The sequence below is a fragment of the Nicotiana tomentosiformis genome, chromosome 1, assembly GCF_000390325.3.
Source record: "Nicotiana tomentosiformis chromosome 1, ASM39032v3, whole genome shotgun sequence".
In the NCBI taxonomy this organism is placed as follows: domain Eukaryota; kingdom Viridiplantae; phylum Streptophyta; class Magnoliopsida; order Solanales; family Solanaceae; genus Nicotiana; species Nicotiana tomentosiformis.
Genome location: NC_090812.1, coordinates 5928295 through 5949514, shown reverse-complemented (window position 1 = coordinate 5949514; position 21220 = coordinate 5928295). Strand labels below are relative to the sequence as shown.

The 21220-nt window shown below is 31.7% G+C and overlaps 2 long non-coding RNA genes across 2 annotated transcripts; one reads left to right on the top strand and one right to left on the bottom strand.

Moving 5' to 3' along the window:
* The first annotated feature begins 10485 nt into the window (after window positions 1-10485).
* LOC138900475 (uncharacterized) lies at window positions 10486-11275 on the top strand. Its single transcript, XR_011411556.1, has 2 exons — window positions 10486-10921; window positions 11067-11275. It is a non-coding gene; the product is annotated as an uncharacterized lncRNA (long non-coding RNA).
* A 999-nt stretch (window positions 11276-12274) lies between these two features.
* Window positions 12275-13867, bottom strand: LOC104100794 (uncharacterized). Its single transcript, XR_011408241.1, has 3 exons — window positions 13653-13867; window positions 13433-13519; window positions 12275-12619 (listed from the first exon to the last, which is right to left on the bottom strand). It is a non-coding gene; the product is annotated as an uncharacterized lncRNA (long non-coding RNA).
* Between the last annotated feature and the right edge of the window lie 7353 nt (window positions 13868-21220).

Genomic DNA, 21220 nt, shown 5'->3' with positions numbered 1-21220 from the left:
TTGAAAATTCACCAGGATTTCTCTGATCACGAAAGTTGAATTCACTCGTTTAACATATACTCTGGTAATCCATTCTAGAATATCTCCAAAAGTGATCATAGATAGACGGAGCGCATTTCAAAAGACTCCTTGTGTTGACTGTATTGCAATTAGTCGATTGCTCAGCATTATGCCTCTCTGTTAAAAGGTGAAGGCACAGTCTATCTTCGAAATCTCACGACCCAAAATCTACCTAGTCGTGATGGCACCTAACCCAACCCGTCAGGTAAGCCAATTAACAACTAACCATTTTAAATGAGATTTATTATGAAAAGAAATAAAAATACAACTGCTTTTATACAAGAACTTCTCAAGGACTGGTAGTACAAATCATGAGCTTCTAAGATTAGAATCTACAAAGCTGGTATGAAATAAATACATCCACTATTCGAAATGTATACAAAGGGATTTTTATAAATCTAAGGCTATCATGAACAAGAGGCAGCTACAATCGGAACTCAGGGTACGCCTTCAAATCCAACTCCCATCGATCACAGCAACATCAACATCTGCACGCAAGGTGCATAAGTGTAGTATGAGTACAACCGACCCCGTGTACTCAATAAGTAACAAACTTAACCTTAGGTTGAAAGTAGTGACGAGCTAGAACACAGGTCAAAGTCCAACACCAATAGCCAACAACAACTCATAACAATATAACAAAAGTGGTACAAGAAATAACTCAGAAATAAAATGTTTACCTCGTTCACAATTTCAGAAAATAGACATGTTTTTCAAGTATAAAAGTGAAAACCCAAATCTTTTACCGAAAATACCAAAATATGAGTAAGTTTGTAAAATCGTGATTTTCCTTCTCAAACTTTTCAACAGGTAAATGTTTCATTATCAATGTGTATGAGAAGTCATGAATGACGTGATACCGTACATCGTGAGAAAAAATACGTCTCTATGCTTGTATGTCAAATGTGCATGTCAATGCAGTACAACATAGTGAACAACCATATGTATACTCTCAGAGTATCAATCCACCCAGTCCTCCCAATCACTCGGCACTCGCACTCGACACTCAATAGGTACCTGCGCTCAGTGGGGGTGTGTGCAGATTTTGGAAGGGTTCCTTCTGCCCAAGCGCTATAATCCATACGGATAACTCACGTGCTATAGTATCAATATCTGGATCCGCACGGACAACTCACATGTTGCATGGACAACTTACGTGCCATAGTATTAATATCTGGATCTGCACGGACAACTCACGTGCCATAGTATCAATAATCTCACAACCAGGCCATCGGCCTTACTCAGTCATCAATCTCTCCAGTCTCTCGGGCTCACTATGTCATGAAACTAGCCCAAAATGATGATATGATGTATCAATAAATAACAACAGAGACAACGAGATATGACATGTAATGAATGAACATGACTGAGTATGAAATTGCAATGTAAGCAAATAACTCAACAGCAGTAATGACCTCAGTGGGTCCCAACAAAATAAACATGTAGCCTAGACATGGTTTCTAACATGGATCACAACTCAATAACTCTAGTACGTAGAGATTTCATGGTTACAGATAAGCTCAGGTAACTACACAGTACCACAGAAATAACGGAGTTACGATTCACACGGTGCACGGTGCACGGCCACACGCCCGTCACCTAGCATGTGTGTTACCTCAACAACATACACATAATACGAAATTCGGGGTTTCATACCCTCAGCAACAAGTTTAGAAGTGTTATTTACCTCGAACAGGCCAATTTCAGTACTGAGCAAGCCAAGCGATGCTCCAAAATACCATCCCGCGTGTACCGACCTCTGAATGACTCGAATCTAGCCTAAAGCAACTTAAATACATCAAATAAAACCTAAGGAAACAATTCCAATTGATAAAGGTCAAATCTTAATCAAAAACCCGAAATCGACACAAAAGCCCAACCCGGGCCCACGCCTCAGAAATCGATGAAACTCACAAAATCCGACAACCCATTCAATTACAAGTCCAACCATACTAGTTTCACTCAAATCTGACTCTGACTCGACATTGAAAACTCAAAAATTCACTCTATGAGACTTTAGGCTAAAATCCCCAATTTTCTCTTTAAAGTCCATAATCCAATTGCCAAAAATGAAGATAAAATATTAAAATATAACCAAAACCGAGTTTAGAACACTTACCCCAATCCTTATGATGAAATTTGCCTCCAAATCGCCTCAATCCGAGTCCTACATCTCAAAATATGAACAAAACGACTAAACCCTCGATTTAAAGCTTCTGCCCAGTCATTCTGCTTCTGCGGACACAAGAGCCGCTTCTGCGAAACGAGCTCCGCTTCTGCGGACTACACTAGTCAGTCGACTCCTCGCACCTGCGGATCTCCATCCGCTTCTGCGCAACCGCAGGTGCGAAGCCAAACGCGCTTCTGCGTTCCATCTCGCTTCTGCGCCCAAGGACCTCGCTTCTGATGGGCCGCATATGCGCTCCTATTTCCGCTTCTGCGATCTTCCGCAGCCAAGCCTACTTGCGCTTCTGCGATCAACTGTCCACATCTGCGCCCATTCTTCCGCAGATGCGGAAACACCAGAACCAGCATACCTACAACAATGCAACATGAAACGAAAATGATCCGAACCTCGTCTGATACTAACCCGGGCCACCCGGGACCCCGTCCGAATATACCAACAAGTTTCATAACATAACACGAACCTAATCGAGGCCTCAAATCACACATAACAACATCGAAACGACGAATCTCACCTAAATTCGAACTAGAATGAACTTTGAACTTTCAACTTCCAAAACTCGAGCCGAAACATGTTAAATCAACCCGGAATGAACCCAAATTATGCACACAAGTACCAAATGACATAAAGAAGCTATTCAAATTTCCGAAACCACAATCCGAACCCGATATCCTCAAAGTCAACTTCTGGTCAAACTTATGAACTTTCTAAACCTTCAAATTTCCGACTTTCGCCATTTAGCGCCGAATCCTTGTAGAAATATTCAAATGCAAATCCGGGCATACGCCCAGGTCCCAAAATCACCATCCGGACCTAACAGAACTATCAACACTCCGTTTCGGTGTCAAATTCACAAAGTCAAACTTGGTCAACTCTTTCATCTTAAAGCTTAAAGCTTAAATCATGAAATTCATTCTTCCAAATCGATTCCGCATAACCTAAAAACCAAAACCGACGATTCACATAAGTCATAATACATCATACAGGGCTACTCATGATCGTAAACTACCGAGCGAAGTGCAAATGCTCAAAACGACCGGTTGGGTCGTTACATCCTCACCCACTTAAACGTACGTTCGTCCTCGAACCTGTCAAGAGTTGTGCCAAAGCCCTCAAACCGCCGTGTAACCTTACCATGTACCTACTCGAGGTGATCCCATGTCACCCTATTCTATATAGGTCCGACAACACAACATACTAAAGATCATTACTTCAACCTTAAATTTTCGGAACTGGATTCCGACTCCGGTATCAAAAATTTAACTCCCCGGTCAAACTTCCAAACTTAAATTCTTGTTTTTAGCCATTTCAAGCCTAATTTAACTACGGACTTTCAAATAAAATTTCGAATACGCTCCTAAGTCAAAATCACCATACGGAACTGTTGGAATCGTCAAAATTCTATTCCGGGGTCGTTTTTTCAAAATATTGACCGAAGTCAAACTTGGCCTTTTAAAGCCAACTTAAGGAACCAAGTGTTCCGATTTCAACTCAAACACTTCCAAATCCCGAACCAACCATCCCCGCAAGTCATAAATCATTAAAAGCACATACGGAAAATTTTATTTTAAGGAATGGGGTTCTAAAAGTTAAAATGACCGGTTGAGTCATTACAAGCATGAAGGCCCTTAGCGAAATGTTGTTCGCTTTTTTTACCCTTTAAAATTAAATTTCACACTAGACAAAGTAGTCATTTGGTTATTTCTCTAATATTGGTAATATAAATAATTATTTAATATTTTTCAAATATTTAGGATTTCGAGATCAATTTGATTTTGTGTATTAGATTCTTTCTTATTTAAAGTATGTGACATAATAAATTTGTAGAAGAAAAATCAAAATAGTATGTAAAGTGTTTCAAAATAGCCGTTTACATAAACTCTGAATCACTTTTACGTCTTGGGGTATTTTTGTTTATCATACACTTCTATAATTAATTCTAATAAATTAGGTAATCTAGCTAAAAGTTTTGAGCAATTTCAGTTCCTTTTAGGCTTAGGAGTTGTTTGTTTTGTTATAAGTTATAAAAAAGTGAGAATTTGATTTAGGTGTAGGAATAGTTTTTCAAAGGAAATTAACCGATTAGTTCTTTACAAGAAAAAGATTAATTCTTTATAATTTTGTGAGGTGAAAATTTATTAATTCTTTATAAATATTTCAGGTAAACTTTTCGTCCACTTTCACCTCTTTTAGGTTCAGGAAATTTTTATTTTATTGGTAAAAATCTCAAGCACTTTTACCTTCTTTTGGGTTTAGGATTATGTGTTTATGTACATATTCCTAATATTTAGGACTTTAAATTTATTGAAATTTTATCTCTTATAAATTATATATATACTGTATTAAAAGCACGAATGCCCTTAGCGAAATGTCGTTCGCCTTTTTTTACCCTTTAAACATCAACCTCACATTAGACAAAATAGTTATTTTATTTTCCTAATATTTAGGATTTCGAAATCAACTAAATCTTGTATTAAATCTTTCCTTATTTTAACTATGTAACATAATAAAAAAATATACTCCAATATTAATAGTACACGAAAATCACACATTTTCCATAAACAATTCTTATTGATCGAGCACTTTCCCTTTCTTTTAGGTTTAGGAGTCCGTTTTTTCTTTCTCTTATTTTACATAATTATATGTAGTTATACAAAATATTAGAAAGAAATTTAAAGATAAACATTAACTACAACTACATATCAAGAAAAGATTCAATACTGAAAAGTATTCAAATTAACATAGCTAATCCACTCCAAAAAAAACGCTGAATTTGCAGAGGTTTTATTTACATATTGCGGCGATCAGAAACCTCCGCAATATACTTTTACGGCAGTATTCAAAACCCCCGCAATAATGTTTGCCGCAACCAATTTGCGGGGGATTTTTTTGACAGACCGCCGTTATCATATAGCGGCAGGTATTTGACGGTAGTATAACCTCCGCAATTTGATAGTTTGGCTATCACTTATTAAAAAAAATAGCGGAGATCTAAACCTCCGCAATTTATTTATTTAACCACCACAAATTTTATAACACAATATTATTATAGGTTAAATAGTGGCAGTTATAACCTCCGCTATTTATTGAATTTTTTTTTCCTGCAATGTTACTCCATAACTGTTCCAATTTCAATTATATTAATATAATGAGGCATCAACAAATTATATAAATTGCTTACTGGAATCAAATAATATCAATATATTAATAAATCACAAAATACATTAAAGTAAATTATCATTAGTCTCAAAAATTTACTTTAAACACAACTACTTCAACCATTAAACACAAAACATCAATATTATAAGTCTTAAAACTAACTTTAAACAGAACATCCACTCCAACCATTATGGACAAAAGATCTACTATGACCATTCAATCGAGTACGATACTTAATTATCTAATATATTTGCAAGCAACTTCAATGGTTGTCGTTAGGATTACTTCCACCGGATGATCTTCTTATATCCATGGGTGAAATGGATCCGCTAGCCACATCACTTGGCTATAAAACAATCAAAATAAAATATAATTAACAAAAAGTACCTCAACAATATCCTAACTAATAATCACTTAGTTTCAGTCAAGTATCAGTAACTAATAATTACTTAGCACTGTAATGCACTGCTAGTGAAGTGTGAGCACCTAAATTTTTACCGTGCTTGAATATTTTCCGCTCTCATCTTCCCACGTGTGTCCCCACTCTTTGTCCCCCACACTTTGTCCCCATTCCACTTTCTCTTGTCCCTCATGCTTGCCCTCATGCTTGTCCCCCACACTTTGTCCTCTCTCCACTTTCCCTTGTCCCCATGCTTATCCCCCACTCACAAACTCCATACCACTCTCCCTACCCATTAAAAATAACCCCCAATTCCTTTCTTCTGGGAGAGAACGGACAGAAAATCCCTGCCTCCTGAACAAAAACATAGCTCCATCTCCCTACTGCCACCTTCAACCAACCAACAACCACCCCAAAAGAATTTCCAAAACTCAGCAAAATTCCAGCACAAAAAAACACCTCAAACCCAGCTGAAAACAGCTCCAAAAATACCAACAAAAAAAAAAAAAATAGCACAAAACCACCCCGAAACAGCCACTCTTTCTATGTCAAAACAGAGGCTATCGGCGAGTTCGGGCTCATTGTTTGAAGTCGTCGTTCGAGTCACTTGAGGTTCGAAGCTTTCCGGGCAGTTGAGGTCTATTTGTAGTCACGTTTGACTGCTCGTTCGTTGCTATTCAGTCGAGTTTGTGAGGTTGCCGAATCGAGTTTTTCCGGTTTTGGGTTCGTCAAATTCCAAAAAATTATTGTTGTACAAGTTACTTTGAAGGATCTATAATCCGAAAGAGAATATTTTGCTACAATAAAAGGTCCATTTCTCTCATTTTGTTCTTTGATTCATTATGTCAATCTCTTTTTAACATTTGATATGATAGAGTTTTAGTGTTTTTTTTTCCGTGCTATCTTACAAAAAATGAATGTGTCCATCGTATTTGCTAAATGATAGCGTTGGATGTTAAATTATCTATGTTAAAACTTAGTTTCATGTTAGTCTTTTCTGATGTATGTTTGTATCAATGTTATCATGATTTAGTATGCTATAATTTAGACAATATTTTAATGTAATTTGATAAATGAATTGATGAAACAATAGATTTTGGTTAAATTGGAGCGAATTTAGTTTGCTGGTTTGGATTTTCAGTTGATTTGTGGATTTGGGCTAATATGGTCATAGGATATTGATTTAAAGTGACTCCACTTGAATTGATTGGGCTTAAATAATTTCAAATTGCCAAGCCCAACACAAAATAGACCAGTAAATGAGCTAGCTACATCTTTCTTAACTAATTAATTTTGTTTCCTCCATAAATAAACTCCATAACTGTTAGACCTTCACATTTTATCCCAAACTTAGGAAATTAATTAACTTATGAATACGATAACATGCTTTAGGTGCACTCTTAATTAATCAAATTATCGTGATTATGTACACGTTCGCGTGACATAATTTTAATTTTCAAAATTAAAATCGAAGTATGTGTTCGCGCAACTTTGGTCAAAACATTCTTAATATAATAAAATTCTATTAATTGTGTACACGTACGCGTAACATAATTTTGACACAATAAACAATACGAATTCACACTCGTGATTCGTTTCAAAAAATAATTTCATATTTTAATAATTAAAAGCGGGTAGGTAAAATATGGGAATCGATAAATCGCAGTTTTATCCAAAAATTAATTTAAGCTAAGTTAGTCAATAAAAGCCACCATGCTAGAATTACGGATTCGGGTAATGCCTTACACCTTCTCTCCGGTTAACAGAATTCTTTACCCGAACTTTGTTTTCGCAGACCAATAATAATAGAGTCAAATCTTTGTTTGATTAGGGATTCAAATAAAATGTGACTTGAAACATCAACAAAATCAATTTTAAGTGGCGACTCTATAAATAAAATAATCCCTACTCAATTTTATCACTTTAATTGAAAAATCCTTTAATCCACTTCATATCTTTTTTGGGGTAAAAAGAGGGTGTGACATGAAGCATAAAAGTAGTGATACCCCACAAGAGAGAAGTTAGCAGATACAGATAACAGAAAGATGCCTGTTTTTAGCATCAAGCTTGTAATTCGTTATTCCTTATGTTTGAATTGCCTATTATATGCCTTGTCAATTAGACCACAAGCCGCAACCACAAAAGCAGAGCATACGGTCATAGAATCATTCAATCGATTGACACCAGCAAGATTTAACACAATTTTCAATTAAACATCAGGCTGCAGATGCTTCAAGAACAATCCTTCCATACTTGTCAAAAGAGAAGAAGCAGAAAGCTAAATGAAAGAAAATTTACCTTATCAACAATAAAGATTTCTTCACCACTGACATCCACTTCAAGATAACAAGAAACATCCATTAAAGCCAAATAAAAATAACTTCTTATTCTTAAATAAGCATGAGAAAAAATGAAAAAAATTCAGTTCTTGGTACACTACAACAAATGTGATCTTTAACCACGAAATTATTGTTGAGGTTTTTGTTTTTAAGATGAAATAGTCTTAAAATGAGGGTGAATGGGAAATGAAGGGAAAATGAAATTTTTTGAGTAAAATTTTAAGTTTCCCTCTCTTGACAATGAAACATTGTCTCATATTGGAAAAGGAAAAGATTTTTGGTGGGTATATATATAATTGCTCTTCTTGTAACTCTTAAAAAGTTAAGAAGAAAGCAAGCCTCGCGTCGTCGTCGTCGTCGCTCGCTCGGCTACGGCTACGGCTTCGGCTTCATAAATTTTTTGGACCAAATTTATTTGTTAATAGTAAATATTAACGTAAGATTATCCGCATTTGTAACAGATATTTTCCAATCCATGTATTGACCACAAGGCAGCCGCCTAATGCTCTTCCCACCATGAAAAGCTAATGCTTGCTCCACCATGGAGGGTGGACGATTGTTCTTCTTCAACACTAGCTGCTATATATATGTGTAGCAGCTGTTGAAGAAAGACACACAACACACAATACACAAGACTGAAATCGCTCAATAGATTTGGCTATACATTGCACTCCTTCCTCTCAGCATTTCCATACGATTTTCTGAGTTTCTACTCCTTCGTTCTGTATTGTTTTAACTTCAAACAAAGCAACTGTAAGTGTGATTTGCTACCGAACTTTGTATTCGCTGAAACACTGGGGTTTGAAGTACCACTACACCAGTGTGTTATTCGTTCTATCTTGGGAGGAAATAATCCATAATCTTGGGTACTAGGAGGGGATTAAATTCCTTAAGGAAACACTGTGAATTCAGTGGGCTCGAATTAATTACTGTTTCATTACGATAACTTATATTTTGCAGAATTATTATTTACAAATACAGCAATATTGGCGGGACTAACAATTATTAGCTACAATAGAAAAGGTGTCGCTAATTATTCATTTTCCGTGACAAAAATAACAATCCGTACTTAAATGCATGAAGGGTAAATTTTTAGTGACGAAATTCAAATTTCATAGCAAAAATTGTCTACTAAAGTTTCCCACCAAATAAATGGATTGGCGCCAAAAATTGAGTGATATTAGCCACAAAATTAAAGGTATTGGTGACAAATTAGTTTTGTCACTGATGTTCTAGACAATTTGTGATAAATCAGTATTTATCTTAAAACTAATTATATTTTGGATACGAATAAGTTTTGTCACTAAAAGTATGCAATTAAAATGGCGACAAACTAAAATTTGTAGTTAAATGGTGTAAAATTTAGCCATAAATTTTTATAATTTTTGTGACCTTAGCTTTTGTCACTAAAGCATAAACAATTCGTGACAATCATAGTATCATCTCTATTTAATCCACAAAACTATTAGCTACCGTTGAAAATTCGTCACTAATTATTGACTACTTGTGACAAAAATTACACCCATACTTAAATATATCAGGGACATATTTTTAGTGATGAAACATAAATTTCGTAACAAAAATTTTGTCTACTAAAGTTTCCTAAAAAAAAATGGTTTGGCGCCAAATATTAAGTAACATACGCCACAAAATTAAAGACATTGGTGAAAATTAGTTTCGTCACTAATGTTGTAGACAATTTGTGACAAATTATTATTTGTCTTAAAATTAATCATAATTTGAATACGAAAATAGTTTCGTCACTAAAAATTTAATTCTTTTTTACTTTTAGATTTTTTGAAACAATTTCATCCCTCCTTGAATGTACCTCTTTAATTATTGTAGATATCTTCCATCAAATTTAAAAGAAATTAATTTTTAATTATATTTTAAAAGGTATACTTAGAGTTTAAATCTTTGTATGTATAACTAGTTATGAATTTACTAATAAATTATTAGATTTTGTTAATTTTAATTAGTGAAATATGAATAACTTTTTAAATTAATTATTTTTTATCTTTTAACAATTTGATTTAATATTGATTTGTATAATAAAGTTTTTAATCATGAGTTATCCTTGTTAGCAAACGTTTTAATCTTGTGATATTTTTTGGTAATATAATAAAGTTAAAGTGTAAATAAATTGCCAACAATATATTTTTTAAGGTTAGTAAAAATATTTTTCTTACTGATAAAATACTTAATTACCCAAAAACCAACATTTTTGGTTTTCATTATTTTTCAAAGTTGAACAAAAAAAGTGGCGGTAAGTTTGCCTCCTTTTCTTTATGTTTCCCCAAATCCCTCCTTTTAATTTGTATACTGCCGCCTCCATTCCCTTCATCTCCCCACGTCTCCTCGTATCTCTTTGTATGATCTTCATCCCCATCTAACTCTTACCCAGTAAGATCTGCCTATTGCTATCATGATATATCATCTCTCTCTCTTAAACATACAATCCAAAGTGTTTGATTTTCTTCGAAGCTTTTTTTTAACTTAACAACTTTAAGAGACTAAAACTGTAATGATGTTTCGTTTTAAGACCCAATTCCATTTCTCGTACCTCTTTTGCTTCGGTACAGATCTCATACCGGATCTCACTGTGTTTATGTATAGTGGTTTCTTTTTTAATTTTATGAAGAATATTTAAAGATATTTTGTTTATGTTTCTTTAATTTTTGTGAGGTTAAGTACTCAAAATTTGATATTTCTTACTCTTAATTCTTGAGTTTATTTGCAGCCAGAGAGGAATTGAGAATATCTGTTGTGTTAAATCGAGTAAGTATTTTATTCACCGGTACTTATTTCTTATTCTATTGTTTGCTTCACTAATTAATACATAATTTATGATTAACATTTAATTTTTTTTTTTCTAAATCATGTATAAAAACGTACGACTAAAATTATAACTTTTTTTTCACAGGTACATGAACGTGGAAGTTATTCAAGAGTAAAATTATTAAATAAGTGGTTACATTAGAATTATTCTTGTATTCCGATTAGACTTTTCATGTTGGATAGATTTTACTTTATTTATGTATTTTCATTTATGGAGTTTGTAATGAGATATTATCTCAATATAGTATTAGTTGTTTAGAATTATATGATCATGGATAAAATATTTTATTGTTACCATGCATGTTTTATTTTGTTATTTCCAATTTGTAAAATGATAAATTATCAATTAATGGAAAACTAGGTATACTAATTATAAATAGAACCACCACTAATTTAAATGACATCAAATTTTGTAACTATTGACAAAATGTATACCTCTAAAACCTTATTTTTCAGCAACAACTATATTATACTTTTCAAGACATTCACATTTATATTAGTTTGTCCCAAATTGAATATATCTAGTGGCAAAAATAATATTTGTCTGAGAATCGCTTTTATCGACCACCAAGTAACGTTTTATTTATGACAAGTGTAATTGTCACTAATCATAAAAATTTGTAGCAATAATTTTATTTAGTTGATAAAAATAAAATTTTAGACGGAATTAATTTTTAATTACAAAATTATAAACCATTTTTACAAAAGAAAAATTGTCACTAATTCATACATTTAGGGACGAAATATTTTTTCGTATATAAAAGGTGATCTTTAGTGACAAAACTACTTTTGTACTACTACGAAATATGCACAATTTTAGAGACAATTGACATCGTCACTAATTAAGCTAAATAGTTAGTGACAAAATTGTCTTGTCGGTATTAACAACTTTTTAGTGACGAAAATAAATAATTAGCTACACTTTTTATTTTAATTTCTCTAACAAACAAGCTTGTCACAGATACTATTCATTTGGGGACGGAAAAAAATTCGTTGTTAATATAGTTCTATTTAGCGACGAAACAATAAGTTGTCTTTGTATACTTTTAGTGACCCTCTTTCAGGGACGAACTATTGACGAATTATTTTTCGTCATAAAAGCTTTTTTATGACGTAATATGAAGTTTAAGTGACATAATAATTCGTCATTGATAATCAAATTTGTTGTAATGGTATTACAAAAAAGTGCTTTGTCAATTGGTTCAAAAGCAGAACTAAAAATAAATATGTAGAGTGAAAATTTTCGTCCATTTGCTGTATAATCTGATCTGTGTCTATTCTATATTTCCAATGTGAAAGAATGACAATTTTATTTTTAAGTTTTTTCATTTCTGAGAATACATTTCCTGTTTATATCACAAACTGTTATTATGTACATGAATGGAAAATTCCATACAAGTTGGGAGAGGGTATTGTAACTCTTCTGAGTTCTCCTTACCTAAAAAAGAAGGACAATATTGAAACGAAAATGGTGAAATGATGCGATTCAAATCAAATTTTACATGATACAGAAGTGAAAGTAGAAACTGTAAGTTCCTTTCTCACTAAAAGTGACAGAGTAAGTCTCCCCTGGTCCATTCAGATATTCCTCTTCAGGCATGGAAATCTTACTTACATCAACACCAGCTGGGATTTCATCTTCATCAAATACAACATTGTGAGGGAAACCGGTATTAGAAAGACTAACCCCTATGATTAACATTTTGTTCAGATATTGCCTATTCTAAAGGTCTGTTACCAAATACAGGAAAAAGATTACCTCACATCCTTCCATTAGAAAGATAATGCAAAATGCTAGATTCAACACATTCTACTTGCACCACATTACACATTTCTGCTAAGTTGCTAATAACTTGTAATTATCAATGATGCCATAATATAGCCCAAGAAATGGCAATGCTCTCCACAGTAAACATCCAAATTTCCAAAAAGCCAACAAAGAATATCTTAACAATGTTGTGAAGCATAATTCAGGGGAGTGTCAAACTCCAGGCAATTCCAGGATAAAAAAGAACTAAAACCCGCAATTTACATATATTTTCCAAATAAACCCGCAATTTACATACATTTATTAGTATTTTCTGTGGAAGAATTTCTTCCACGGAAGAGAAGGCATGAAGATGAAGTCAAATTGCTAAAGAAACATACTGTAGGAAACTGCAAATGTGATATATGTTAATAATGTTATGAACGATCACAACTAAAATAATTGCAATACATACGTAATTACTTGTTAACCAAATCCTATAAACTGATAATATCAGTCTAATATATTCCTCATCACTTGACAAATAAAATAGAAAATATGTTATTGATTCATTAGCCTTTTGAAAGAAAGCAGAATTGATATTCATGCAACCTAATCTATTTTCTGCGCATTTTGTATTACAAACCTAGAAAGAAAAAAAATAATATTCAACACTACGAAGAAAACTAAAAATCTGTTTGTACCTTGAGATTGATTCAAACACCATGTAGAGCAGAAAGAGGAATAATAGCTAGTGACAATTGCGTCTTCTCTGAAGGTCCTCAAGAGTTCTAAAACACACATGCAAGAGGAAATATTTCAATTAAGTAGACCCAAAATCGCAGAAATTAACTTACAAAAATACCGAAAAAGCTAAATTTTACAACCTAAAATACCTAATGCAGAAGGAGAAAGAAGACTTACATCTCTAATTCAAAAGAGAGTGTTATATCCTTCTTCAAAATACACCGATTCAACAAAAAATTTTGTTACTCTCAGTAGAGAATCGAAAACAGAAAAGCCACAAATTAGAGGAAAAATCAGTTAAGGTAAAACACAAATTAACAGAGGAAATAAACCTAAAACCCACATGCAAGAAGAAAGAAACACAGAAAAGCAAAATCAAAGAATGGGGAAGAGGAATTACTATAGATATGAACCCACAATCAAACTCAGCGTTGTAAATCTCTTTCATAGAATGGGGAAGAAAGCAAAAATTTGCATTAGTGACGGTCCAAGCGTGAACCCAAGTTGGGAAAGCTATTCCTCAACTTTGAAAGCTAAAAAGCCCTACGGTCCAAATGGAAGTGAGGGAGGGATTTGGGAAAAAAAGAGGGAAAAATTGGGGTTAGTGCGCTTTTTTTTTTTTTTTTTTTTTTAAAGGTTGGCAGAGGTTATTGATCGCCCCAAATATAATATATTTGTGAGGGTTGTATAAACCCCGCAAGTTAATATAAATTACGGAAGTTATAATAACTACCGCAATTCAACCTCCGCAAACTCACTATTTTTTTGTAGTGATCAACTTTTTACTTTTTGTAACCGCACTTATGTTGGATTTGTAATAACAATTAATCTTTAAAATTTTATTATTTTCTTTATTTATTTTTTAACTTTATTATGTGATGCGAATTTTGGTATTTATTATAAATACACCACTTTGACTTTTCTAGATCTTTGCACCTAAATAAAAAAAATCATATTCTAATATTTAGGACTAAACTTATATTTTAGAATTTAAGTTTAACTACAAATCCTTCAAAACTGCGTATGAAGGAAACTGTCTATTTTATGTAAGGATATTTCAAAAACTTTGCTACTTATCAAACAGAAAAAGAAAAAAAAAGGAAACTTTGAACAATTTCCTCTTCTTTCCCACAATCAAACGGTAGAATATAAGTCCTTATAGGCTTCTAATTTAAAAGCCTAAACGGACTTGTATTCTACCGTTTGATTGTAGGAATGAAAAGAAAAATGTTACATAAGGTTCCTTTATTAAGCATTCATCGTTTTAGAAACTTATAATTTTAAAAATTTATTTTATATTCGAACATATTTTAAATAATATGTATGTTAAATTTTTAAATATTCAATCATAAGAGAACACACACAACGCGCATAATCTATATCTATACTATATTAAAAGCATGAAGGTCCTTAGTGAAATATTGTTCGTCTTTTTTACCCTTTAAAAATAGATTTTATACTAGATAAAACAATCATTTAATTATTTTTCTAATATTTAGGAGTTAATAATCAACTAAATTTTTTTTAAAAAAAATTCTTATTTAAACTACATAGAAGTTCCTAATATTTAGGACTTCAAATTCAATTAAAATTTACTTTACTTCAATTCTTTCCTTAAACCAACATTATATCCTTGCGGACTTTAAGCATGCTTTTGGAGTTTAATGTGTATCCTTAGCCTCTGATGTATATAATTCTTAGTAACTTTTTCTTTTACAAATACTTTCAATAATTGATTACCTAAAAGACATCACCAATGCATGTTATTTTTTTCCTTTTATTTTTAAAGAGTTTTGATTTAACTTTAGGTATAAATTTCTAGAAGTTAGAATTATTGTTAATGTTAATTTTAAAAATAAATTAATCTATATCCATACTATGTAAAATTATAACTATAAATGATATTTAAACTTTAAATAAATTAATATACTTGGAACTTTGAAATAACTAAAAATTTGAAAAATTGTCTTAGCGAACATGATTTTAAAATTGCAAAATTACCAATGGCAGAGTTTATTCAGAATGAGTTTAACGTAATGTTAGCTTTTATTTGGTCTTCGATGAATATGTATAGAAGGAATTTAGACTTAGACCAATAAGAATCTGGTCAATATTTTTACATAAGAAGAGGTTCACTTATTGTATATATAATTTTGATGACCTTTAAATGAACAAATAAGAGTTTTATGTATTTAAGTTATAAAGAGCAAATTTCACATGCTAAAAACATACATATAAATATTTAAATTAAAAAAATTAATGTTAGACTAAACCCAAGAAAGGAAAAAAAGAAAAGAGCAGAACATTTTTTTAGACTTTTAATATCTTTTGTTATAAAGTAACTTAACCTCATTTATTTACATAAAATATTTATATTAGAATCTTGATAAATTAAAATTAGATTTTATTTTTGTATTGTCTAATAAAATAGAAAACCAATTTATTCCTTACACGATGATTATCATAAAGTTTTTATACTTTATTTATACCAACTGAAAACTGTGTGCTTAATTATTTGCATTGAAAATACATGTTTGTCCAAAATTAATAATTAATTAGGTAATAATTAATTTATTATTTTATTTTATTTTATTATGATATTATGAGTATAACATTAATAAAAGAGATGTTGTGTGTGATATAACAACATAACATATATCTATATAATAATTAATAAATCCCAAAACTCCAAATACTATATAACTAATTCAACTAAATTCATCATCTTTATATATTTTGAAGATATTGCATTCAATTATTGTATTAATGCAATAACATTTATTGTAAGCATTTGAACAAATATCGCATTTATTTACACGTTTTATAATAATTGACGCGATATACACGTGGAATGCACGTACACTAAAACTAGTAGACATAAATATGTTTAATTTTGAGTCAAATATAATAAATGGGATCACCCTTGCTAGAAAATTGGATTCGTCACTGTATAGGTCACCGACCAAATATTTGGTGGATAAAGGGCTAATATTATTTATTACGTACTTTTTAGTTGTATTTAAGTAGTAACTTTTTTCCACTAAAACATGAATATAATTGCTTCTCTTTTCAAATCCAGATAAAAAAAATTTCCTTTTAGATCTGACCAAGAAAACATGTTTGATTGTCTATTATAAGTTATATATATGGGAACTTGAAATTTCGATTTGATTTTTTTTTAATATTGATATTTTTGACAAACTTACACGCACTTTTTGACCAATTTACCGGTATTCTATACCGCTCAAAAGCATAGGTTGACAAAATGATCAGATATTAATCATGTCCATTAAAATTAAAAAAATATGTGTTTACCCGAAAAACGGATAGAGTTGAATTTGTACGTAATTTTAAGGGTATGTGGTATAACTTGACACAAATCGTAAGAGTAAATATGAAGATCGAGTGATGACTGTAGAGAATGAAAAATAAACAAGGTTAGAAAGAAGATGATTTATGGATTAGGTAAGATGAATCAATCTATCAAGCTAAAAAGGAGATAACTCTTCAATATATGAGTGTATGATATCTAAGTTACAATGTTTGCCCAAAAAACCCTCCTTTTACAGAAATATAGCCATCATTTCTATAGTGGGAGGATCCTACTTTAGATATAATAAAAAATACATAGTGGGGAACCCATATGATAAATCAGCTTTTCCATAATTACTGCCAGGATTCTCTCCTCTAGTGCGGTTGCAACGACTCTTGGCTATGAGCTCGATATTGACTCGAGCTCGATATCGACTCGAGCTCTCGATCTTGACTCGAGTTCAATTCTGATTCGGAGCCTTGTATTGATTCGGGGTCAGTGTTGGTCGGCATCTGCCTCATAAGCTCGATAACTTCACTTCGCATCATAGTTTGATTTGGATTCGAGCTCGATAAGATATCGAGCTCGACATTGATCGGTCCCTAGGGCTCGAAGCTTGATGACCTGACTTCAGACCGCAACCTGATATTATGAAGACTCCCTTCGATCCAATGCATTACCATTTCGACTAGTTCGTAAGAAGGTTGAAAATGGTTTTGACAGTATACAAGATACAAGATGATTTCACAATTCACATGCAAGTTGTTACTTCTGTGTCGCACCAGGCCACCAGGTTATTTCCGTTAGGGCTTTTACTTGATTTATGTAGTAAAGCTTTTCTGATTAATTGTTTTCTGATATATGAGAAAAGGGTAAAAAATGAAAAAGGTAAACCATTTTTCTCTTAGTCTCTTTTTAACGTCATTATCACTGTATAAAACATTATTTATCTAACTAAATTACTAGTAGTTCTAACTTCTACTGTTCCTTTCGATTGTTCGTCATAAAACAAACTCTATTGTTAAAATCGACTAATTAGCCGGGGCGGCCCTTCCCTGCTTTAGGTACGAAAAAATTAAATGTACGAATATTTATAAAAATAATAAATAAAATAATATTAAGTTATTTTAATTATAAGTAAAATATTTGGGCAAAAGTATATTATATAGAAGGTATTACATAAATGGGAGGATTTATAACATAATAGATTTTTCAGGTGAAATGTTTGTAAAATCTGGTCAAAGTGATTATTGTGATAACTAGAGCATAATAAAATAATTTTTGTGTAACAAAAGAAAGAAAAATGACTTTTGGATAATGAACATAAAGTTGAATGACTTTTACGTAACCAAAAAAAGAAAAATAATTTTGGGTAATGAACATAAAGTTGAGTGATCACCCACGTCGAATTTGAACCTAGCTACAACCTTTTAATGCCACTTTTACTACTGCATTAGAAGCGTTTGTATGTCAACTGAATTCAAACAATTTATGTAATACAAAAATTTCTTAGGACAGCAAGTTAGGGCTTGCATGCCTGCCGGACTACGCCATAAGCCAAGGCATGTAGTGGGATTTATATAGTTGGTTTGAGTTTTGTTCAAAACTCAAACCAACTATAATGGAACAAAGAAAGGGAGTACTCCTAAAATGGCGCCTTATATTTCTGCAAAGCGCAAGAGTACTCAAATTACAAATCTTACTAGAACGCCTCTAAATAAAGGGCAAATTGTCAATTTTAAAAGAAGTTATTCATGTCAAACCTCTTTCAGATGTCAAATGAGCTTTGCAATGTAAATATTTTTCTTTTAACTCATCTTATTATACATTATGGAGTAATTTCTAGAATAGGTGAGATGTTGTTCTGCGAATTCTTGGGGACCAAAGAGCCACTGGGCAGAGCTACATGGTTTAAATATACCGTACAATAAATAAAAACAAAAGGAGAAGAGAAAGTAAACAATATGAGAGAAGATAGCGAGGTAAAAGAAAATTGTATATCTCTTACACTTTTCTTCCTTAAATCAAACAAGGGAAGGAAGGTTTGGCACTCTTTTTTACCGTTCTCTTCGCATCCTTAGTATCGAACAGATTAGGAGGGTATGGGATCTAGGTTAATTTAAAACAAATCCAACGTCAATGTATAAATCAAGAACACCATAAACTAGTGTGAAAATGCTCCAACGGAGGTTGAATAGGTCGTCTTCTGCTCATTTTTATCTCGATCCATCATTATATGACTCTATCAATGAGGTGATTTCTAAAGTTCACGAGGAATGGAGAGAGAACCCAGCCGTATGTATATAGAAAATTAAATATTACTCTATTCTTTCTAATTTATGTGAACCTATTTGATCGGACACATAATTTAAAAAAAAATAAAGATTTTTTGAATTTGTGATCCTAAACAAATTAAAAAGAGACTCAAAGTATTTGTATGGTTATAAAAATTTCTCATTAATGATACTAATATTAGAAGTTTAAGTTAAATTCTTTTTAAATTTATAAAATAATTATTTTTTTTGAAACGGACAAAAAAAAATAGATTCATAAATTTGAACAGAGGTAGTACGACTTAATTGATTCTGCAATCACGGACTCATAGGTTCAGAACAAGACTTACACAATGCCAAGCTCACATTTTAACTAATTTAGAAGCCGCACTTATGGTGTACGAACATTGGGACGAACACTGGGATTTCAAAAAATCTAAGGGTAAATTGATAATTCTTCATACCTTCTCATAGGGACACATGTGCTACTATTAATTTGACCAAACCACGTATACTACACTTGCATTCAAATATAGTCTATGTGTAATTCTTCATACCTTCTCATAAGGACACGTGTGCTACTATTAATTTGACCAAACCACGTGTACTGCACTTACATTCAACTATAGTGTATAGTAGTACTTCACAACTCAATTTCTCTCTCATTTAGAAGACCATCTCTATTTGTGAGCCATCTCTCTTTGTGAGCGATATTTATGGTACAGTTTGGGTCGATTTTTTTTTTTAAAAAAATTAAATCAAGTAAGTTATTTTTTTAAATATTAAAATTATTTTAAATTAATTAAATTGATTTTTTATCGATTTGGTTTTTATCGATTTTTTAATTTTTTCGGTTATTTATCGATTTTTTTTTAAAATATGAGACATATATTACCAAATGCATATTTCGGCGATTATATTTTTAACGTAACACTATCAAACTAATTGCTTTTTGAGAAATTTATCATTTACCAAGATATATTGATGATAATTGATTCAAATAATGATGAATAATTTAAGTACTTAATTAAAAATTAATTATTTTTAACATGAAATAAATTCTTGTACTTAGCAAAAGAAAACTAACAATCAAACTAGAAGGCAAATAATTAGATTATTATAATAGTAAAGAACTAGACTAAAAATACAAATGATTAATATATATCATAAAATTTTAAAATATATATATATATATATATATATATATATATATATATATATATATATATATATATAATAAATATAATAATAAATTTAAATAGCTATTTTTATAGTCGTTTTGGTTCGGTTTTTTTCGATTATTTTTTTATTAAAACTAAAATTAAATCAAATTTGATCAATTTTTAAAATTTAAAATAAAAAACAAACCAAACATAAATCGGTTTGGCTCGATTTTTCTGGTTTTCATGAACACCCCTTATTTGTGAGTATCTCAGCTTTCTTCTACTCTTTTTTTGTTCTTCAATCTTTTAAATTGTGAAATTGTTTGATAGATTGGTTTGTGGTTGCTTGTGGCGTTAACTCTATTGTCCTTGTGATTTTTGGTAGATTCTACTTCATTCTCCTTCTTTCTTTGTTTCACCCATTTCTTGGTGATTTGATTTTGATAGATCCGATTTGATTTTCTTCATATCTTAGATTTTTCGCTCTCTGCAATTTTCCTCTTGCTTAGCTACTTCAATAGGATTGAGTTTTCTCCTATTTTTGTTTTTTTTAATTTCATGGATTCTGTCTCTTTCTAATTTTATCACTTGCTTGATAAAAATCTTCTAGCCTCTGTTGTGTTTGTTTTTACATTCTTTTGAATAATTTCTTGCTAGATCTACGTACATGTCAGAAGTTCTATCTAATTTTCATATGCATGTTTGGAAATAAATACTTAGGTGCGTGTTTTTTGTTTCTAATTTTGGTTGTGTAACAGTGTTTTTGTGTGCAAATTTTATTATTTGAAGTTGCCTATTGAAGGTGAATTCAAAAAGTTTGTTTTTCTGATTTTCTTTAGATTTGATTTCTTCGTTCTTAAAAAAGTGGATCTGAAGCAGTGAGATGCTTCTGTTCTCCAGTTTTGTTCTCTCTCTTTGAGTTTTGTGTAATATGTGATTCCTATAAATGTCTCTTACTATTACTATACAGTTGTAGAGTGATGCATCTAAGGTGTT